The sequence below is a fragment of the Papaver somniferum genome, chromosome 7 (assembly GCF_003573695.1).
Source record: "Papaver somniferum cultivar HN1 chromosome 7, ASM357369v1, whole genome shotgun sequence".
In the NCBI taxonomy this organism is placed as follows: Eukaryota; Viridiplantae; Streptophyta; class Magnoliopsida; order Ranunculales; family Papaveraceae; genus Papaver; species Papaver somniferum.
This window is the reverse complement of record NC_039364.1, coordinates 23,701,264-23,709,139: the sequence shown is the minus strand read 5'-3', so window position 1 is coordinate 23,709,139 and position 7,876 is coordinate 23,701,264. Positions and strand designations below refer to the sequence as shown.

At 38.1% G+C, this 7,876-nt stretch overlaps 1 long non-coding RNA gene across 4 annotated transcripts; it reads right to left on the bottom strand.

Moving 5' to 3' along the window:
* Window positions 1–1,945: 1,945 nt before the first annotated feature.
* LOC113296716 lies at window positions 1,946–4,660 on the bottom strand. 4 transcript variants are annotated; one of them, XR_003333108.1, is made up of 6 exons: window positions 4,259–4,660; window positions 4,071–4,146; window positions 3,795–3,949; window positions 3,035–3,183; window positions 2,474–2,674; window positions 1,946–2,376 (listed from the first exon to the last, which is right to left on the bottom strand). It is a non-coding gene; the product is annotated as an uncharacterized LOC113296716 (long non-coding RNA). The 4 variants fall into 4 exon arrangements; XR_003333106.1 differs by lacking the exon at window positions 3,795–3,949; XR_003333109.1 differs by lacking the exon at window positions 3,795–3,949 and having other exon boundaries at window positions 1,946–2,370.
* Between the last annotated feature and the right edge of the window lie 3,216 nt (window positions 4,661–7,876).

The window sequence follows — 7,876 nt, the reverse complement described above, 5'->3', positions numbered from 1 at the left end:
TCAGATACTAAGAAATTTAAAACATAATAATACTAATAATACTACTAATCACTAAATAGGAGAAATAATTAAGGTTTGAACTATTCCGCCTTTGTGTTAAGATTGGTTTCTTTTATTCCGAACTATGTCCGCCCTGCGAAGTCGGAAATACTCTTGTTGTACAGGTTCCATTTTTTCAAGATCCATCATAATGATGCGAAATTCTTCGTCTTCAGCTTGCTTGGCTATTTTTGCAGCATGTTCAGCTTGTTTTGCTGCAAACTCTGCTGCTCTTTGTTCCATCTTGAATCTTGATTGTGCTTGGTAATGAGTATTGAAATTTTGTTGTTCTTTAATAATTATTCCCATCAATTCCTCTTGGTGACTGGTTTTATCTCTCCCTGTTTTCTTCAATCTTTTTGCTGCTTTTTTCCCCATCTTACGAAGATATGTGTTCTCTATGTCTCCCCCATCTGTGTCGTTACCGGTCTCTCCTTGAGTTGTTGTTTGCGGTCCTTCATCATCTTACTCGTTATTCTCATAAGTGTCCAAATCATGCGTCGTATCGAATACAAAAGTCGATCGTCGATTATATTTTATATTTTCTAACACAACTTGGTAGCACTCTTCGTGCTTAAATTTTTTCCCATCGTTGCATTCCTTGAACCTCTTGTTAACTTCTTCAAGCTGTTAATGTTTTTAAAAACACTTAAGTACATGGGCGCTTATTAAATATTAGAAAACAATGGTTGGAAAAATCAAGAATGCTTACCTTCTTTTCAGGACCCCATCCAGTATGATATTCACCTTCAACTTCTGCCTCTTTTGCCGAAAATAACGCCACATCTTTACTTATTCCCTGATATCGTTTTTGCCAAGAACTCCAAGACCGCTCTGGATTATTAGGTAAATGAAGTTCAATATCATCCTTGATACGAGTCCACAACGTCGCCTCTGATTGATCAGCTCCAACACTAGAATCTTGAGATATAGATAAATGAATTTTACACATTGTTACATCTTCGATTGTCGTAAAATTTGGACCTCGTGCTACTCTTGGTACCATTGTAAGCGAATCCGTGAAAATTTTCCAACTGATTTGAAAGCAGAAACAATATTTCTTCTTATTGGTGTGGATAGTTTGAAGTATTGGTCGTGGGAAAATGTCACAGGATCTCATGTGTATATATAGGTGTTTCTTCCGAAAAAACCGAAATGTCTTCCAAACTTTCCAACGTTCCAAATTATCCAACGTTCCATTTTCTTCAACGTTCCATTTTCTTCAACGGTCGAATTACCAACGGTATAAAAAAATTTCAAAATCAATTTTGTCTAAGTATTTTATTTTTTTTTTAAACTCAAGCTTGGGGCGTTAACTATATAAACGCCTGGCGTGGGGCGTTAACTATATCAACGCCGGGATGGGGCGTTAAGTATATCACCGCCTGGCATGGGGCGTTAATTATATCACCGCCTGTCTGGGGCGTTAACTATATAAACGCCTGGCGTGAGGCGTTAACTATATCAACGCCTGAATGGGGCGTACACTTTATCAACGCCTGGCGTGGGGCGTTAAGAATATCAACGCCGGGCTGGGGCGTTTGTATAATCTACGTCTGAATGGGGCGTTCATTTTATTAACGCCTGACGTGGGGCGTAAACTTTATCAACGTCCCAACGGGCGAACATTTTATCAACGCCTGAACCGGGCGTAACTTATATACACGCCTCTTTATGGGACGGTGACTTTACGTACGTTTCACAACAGGAGTAGATTATATATACTCCCGATGCCAAACGGTGATTATACCTCCGCTCCACTATATATAGTTTTGGTCTTGGTCCCAGACCAAATATGGTCTGGAATTTGGTTTTGGTCCAGATTTTAGTCTTTACTCCGTCCCGTTGCTTCTCGTCCCTGGATCATAATTATAGGTTTACTCGTCCATTGCAGTTGCTCTAAGGGTAGTCAAGTAAAATAGTATGGTCTCCTTAATATTTTGAGAAAGTCAAAGCGAACTGTCTTCGTGAAACGGAGGGAGTATACAAATGAGTGAACCTAGTGTGAGTCGAACACACATCTTCTGATGTATAGTCAGTTGTGCTACCATTGCACCACAGATTCATGCATAACACAAGGTAACATGCATAAAAAGCTACCTGGTTTGGCAAAAACAAACACATATACCAGCTGAGCATCCATCAGTAAGCTCAACTTAACAACCGTATGCAAACCCAGCTCTATTGGCCAAGCTTCAGCTGCAACATCAAACTGTTCTGCACTTCACTTCAACTCCCATTCCAGTCCACTCTTTTGCTGCAATTCTATAGCTTTGTAACCAACCCATTGAATCACCAACAAAACTAGCTCTCAGCACCCTTCATCATTTACTACAGCTTCACAGACAGTAACAATCAGACCCTGTAATCATTCATACCACCAATACCCATCACCAGCATGAATAAATCACAACAAAACCATCTTAATTCTTACCCTGATTTCTTCATATTCATACTCAGTTTCTTCCATTCCTCATTGACATATTCAGTTGTCTTCAAAAGTGAAGGCAACTAGCCCAAGCTGTCTCCAAATGAAGTAGTAATAAGTGTTGCGACATCACTGGCTAGAACCTGTAAAAAAAAATAAGGTACCTGAACTGAATTGCAACTACTCAATGTCTTGGATATCTCTTTGCTGCAAAAAATCATATCAAAATCACATTCAATGGACAGATAAATGGTAACACTGACCAAACATGTCGATAAATTGCTAACTATTTTCTTAAAAAAATGGAGCCAACTAGCTAAAGTTGCTTTCGAATCTGGAATCAACTAGCTCAAGTTGCTTCCAAATCAGGAAGCAACTAGCTCAAGTTGCTTCCAAATCCGGAACCAACTATCTCAAGTTGCCTCCAAAATGGGAAAGCAACTTTCCCAAGTTGTTCCCAAAATCTAGAGACCAAATGCAGTCATCGCATCTGGCATATTGCAGACAATTTTTTTCAAGCTATATGAATTCACGTGAAGTTATTTGGTTGTTAGATGCACCACATACCTGATTTATAATAGTTTGTGACGTTAGCTTCAAAATTCATGGCAAAAGAATCATTAATCCTCCAAAAAGCATATAAGCTGCAGATGAAACATCATGTCACCACTCAGGAGTATCCTTAGCTCCCATAATGGTTTGCATACCTACCGTACCTAAACAAGATTGCAATATGAGCATCAGAAAAATATTCACAGTAACACTAGGAACTAAATATGTTATAAAAAAACTTGAATAAACTAAAAGAATGTTCCATGATATAGGGACCCTAGAAATTTGTTGGCCACATTACTGAATCAAAATGTAAAAAATCCGACAGAACTCTCATAAGCAAGAGCTGGTTAAGTAATATATAAATGGAAAAAAGGACAACAGGGTTTGGGCTTATTAGTCAAAATCTTCACTTAAGAAGATGAAAAAAGGACGACAGGGTTTCCCATTATCCTACCACCATGAGTCATAATAGTCTTATGCAGTGTAGACTAAGTTCTGTTATCCTAATTTATCTATCTAAACCATGCTATGAACCTTCATTGAATAAGAACTATTCTGGATTAAACCCTTAGCTCAGCCACTAGAAGTAATCACACCTAAAACATCGTCTACACGTATCAATCACAAAATGCTAGTCATTCTAATCACTATTAATCTAGTTCAATAATTACAAAATGAGAATTTTTGTATTACTGGAATCTTAAGCATAAGATTTAATGATTAATGAAATGTACACTTCAAACACCCTCATAAATAAGCACCACAAAAATACCTCCAAACACCGTCAATAACAAACATCGCAGCAAAGTTGTAGCAGCAATCCAACCCATCATTTTAACTGAAGCTACAACACTAATATGACATACAAATACACAACCTAGAATTCGTGTCTGTAAATCCCATACACACCGTTCAGTATAGATGGTGCTGGTAACCAACATACATAGAAAGCAATAAAAATAGCACCTATTAGCAATTGATGGTTAATATTCACACGGTGACGCAAATCTCTTCAGAAAGCAATTTTTTAAACAACAAAAATATTAACCTGAAGCACAGAGAAGAAAGAATGCCGTAAACACCTGAATCAAATAACCAAAACTTGATTTTTGTTCAAGCTCCACCTGAATCAAATCGAGAAAAGGTAAATTAAGATTTGTAACAGCAGTTTCATGAATAAATTAGTTGTTAAATTTCAATCAATCAAACATGCAACAACTCAAAATCTATAATTACCAGAAACCCGAATCGAAAACCTAAAACTCTATCTGGACCTCTTGAATCTTCAATTGATGTAGAAATTACAGTTAAAACAACAAGAAGAAGAACTCCCGATGATGCTTATGAAGTTTGATTTCGGGATTTGATTGAAATTGAAAACCCCTCGATCTCGATCGCACAAATCTTCATCTATTAAATCTCTGTTAAAATAGAAAAGACGGAGAAGAAAAAGAAGAAAGAAATTAAAATGGAATACGGTGTTGGTTGTGGTGGCGGCGAAGAAACGGTGCTAATGGTGGTGGTGGGTGGTGGTGATGGGTGAAACTGGAGAGAGAATTTTCGAATCTGAAATGAGAATGAGAACTGAAATAATGCTTTTTTTCCTTCAAACTTACGGAATATTATATGGGCAGTTATTGAATTACCAGAAAAATTTGTTTCCTCTTAAAAGGCGAGGATATTTAGATAATATATAAGGGTATTTGTGCAGGATTCATGAACAGTAGGGGTAATTATAACATTCCCACTAAAATGAATGGTTACGTCCTTATGTTTGGGCCAAATAAATTCAGCCCAGTCAGTTGCTAACACGTCTCCTGTTTGAAAGTTCTGAACTGTTTAACGTCTCCTGTTTGTTGACCTTTGTTCTGAAAAGAACGATTTTTTGGGATCATGATTTTTTTTGGGGACCATGATCCTATTAGGCCACCTATCCTATAGTTATAAGGGGTGTCCTAAAATATTGAAATGACTAACCTACCCTTAACCTAAATTAATTTAAAATTAATCCAATAACCACCTATATATAACCACCACCACCTCCTCCCACCACCACCTCCCACCATCGCCGATTACCACCACCACCACCTCCGATTATCACCACCACCAACCACCGATTACCACCACCACCAGTGCCCACCACCGCCGATTACCACCACCACCGCCGCCCACCACCGCCGATTACCACCACCACCACCTCCGATTACCACCATCACCAACCACCACCACCACTATATATATATATATAACTTAATTTAAAACATTAACAAAGATATTCTCACAAACCCATTACTTGTCATTCTTTTTTGGTTGAATAAATGAGAAGTAATCATTAAAATGAATTGAAAATGGAATTTGCAGAGAGGTTTAATGGAGGGTTTTTTTTCAGAGAAAAGTACGGTTATCAAGAATTAATTTTTTCTTAACCGAACTCAGAGTTCGGTTGATTCGCAAAAAAATACTTTTAACCGAACTCCTTGTATTAGAACAACACAAGTCCATAAGTTCGGTTCCTTCGCAAAATAATGATATCACCGAACTTTAATTTACGAAAATAATGAGAAGTCCACAAGTTCGGTTCGTTCGCAAAAATGTTAAGTTTTCTTTATAACCGAACTCTACCTTTGAAACTTCGTAACCGAACTCTACCTAATTCGCCAAGAAACAAATTTCGTAATAACCGAACGTTTTCTTAATTGCATATATGCACATATAAGCCCAATTCGGTTGATTCGCAAAATATGTTGAAGTTTGCGAACCAACCGAACTTCTAACACTGGGTTACTTTTAACCTGCAGTTCGGTTGGGAACTTAGTTGCGTTGAAGTTTGCGAACTAACCGAACACACAAGATGTACCCAAATAAATTGTTAAGTTCAAAGTTCAGTTACCTACCATTTTATCCTAGGTAACCGAACATTACATTGTACGACCAAAACCTCCAGTAACGAGCGAGTTCGGTAACCTGCGTGTTTGGAAAACGTAACCGACTACACTTTCAGGTGTGTTCGGTTACATGTTCTTGACATATGGTAACCGAACTGGCCCAAATCTACATAAAAATTTTCATTTTTTTTGAAAGTTTGGAGCAATTCAACCAACATTATCTAAGTTTGAAGCCTACCTGGGTACCCAAATACCCTTCCTCCGGTTGTGGTTGGTAAAATCCATCATTTTTCATGTTTTCCTTCTTCATCTTCTCTAACTTTACTCTCTCAATAATTCTACTTCTTTAAAAAAAAACTATCTGATTTTTTAATCTCACTAATTATCTTTAACTTAATCATCTCACTAATCATTATACTAACTATTATTAACACTAACTAATCATCACCCAAAATTAATCAGGAGCGTAATTTAGGTATTAATATAAATATCTAGATAAGGGGTGACCTAGATTTACTTCTGATGTCTTTACCCAAAATAAAACCATGGTCCCCCAAAAAAACCATGGTCCCCAAAAAATCGTTCTTTGAAAACGGACAAAAAAAAATCCATGCCCCAAATCGTTTGCTGCCCAATTGCCCATGTTCTTTGAGACAAAAAAATTGCCCAATTGTTGACCTCATGTCCTCAGTGTTGGCTAAGGCTAAACCTCTTTTAGAGCAAAGGTTATGGATAGTGTAACCCGATCAAATGAAGGAGAGGACTACGGTTTTGATCAGATTAGTCCCTACTGTGGGAGTCTTTCACCCCACTTGTACCCCAAGACTTTCAAACACTCGTTCAAGTGAAAGAGTGGTTGGCAGTGTAACACTATACGGGGACAGTCCCCTGTCAAGAAAAATAAAGTTATGCAAAAAAAAAATGCACCAAACGGGACACTGTCCCCCGTTTGGATGAATTTTTTTATTTCTTTTGGAAGGGAAACAGTCCCCCGTCTAGTCTAAATTCCCCCAAAAAAAATTATTACACGGGAGATATTGCCTTTTCTTTATTTGCCAATAATGGGTTCTCTCGTTCGTTTGATTGAGTCCTCGTTCATTTGAGCGAGTTAGTCTACAATTGGAGACTGTCCATAGCACTTGCTCTTATAATAGGTTGATGTAACATGTTAAACGCTTGCCAAGATTGTAAAAAGATGGATCGAGGTTACTATCAATCCAGTGTTCAAATGAAGGAGACTTCATTCCCATATGGTAGTATAGTAGGAGGATGGATCATGGTTACTATCCATCTAGGTTTCGAAAGGATGACGTTCCATTCCCAGATGATATCCATGCTTTATTAAAATAATATTTAAAATACTGGACAATTAAGGATTTACGCAATGCGGCGACGGATTTAAGATACTCAAAAAAAAAGCCTTGAGCTCGAGGATCTCGAGAAAGACCCCATCTCGATGAAGAAGCTCTTAGTTGCTCTGCTCAAGCGCGCTGAGGCTTCCTTGGAAGTTACCATTGATTGGAACAAGACGACCATTAATATTCATAAGATCTTGGTACGAAATGTTCCAAACTATAGGGACATGGCGCGTTACCGCAAGGAATTCACTGCTGGGCACTGATGCAAAATAGAGGAGTTTGAGGATTTTGTGTTTTCTGCTGATCCAAGCGAGTGCCTGGAGTATCCTAAAGGATTGGAAGATCCTGAAGGATTGGAGGATTTTGAAGGCTTATTTTCGCGGCTGGCTTCAGAATTATTAAAATAAACGCCCTCTTACGTTGGGAACATGAAAAATTTGATGATGGTTACAAATTGACTCGAGTGTTCGACGGATATATCAGAGCGTTGGAAGACAAGCTGGAGCAGGTGAATATGGCGGCATTATATAAAGACACGGAGCTGGGTTACGGGAATACTCCTGGTCCTGAAGGATCCCTGTATCACAACCATGTATTGGGACACTTCTAAA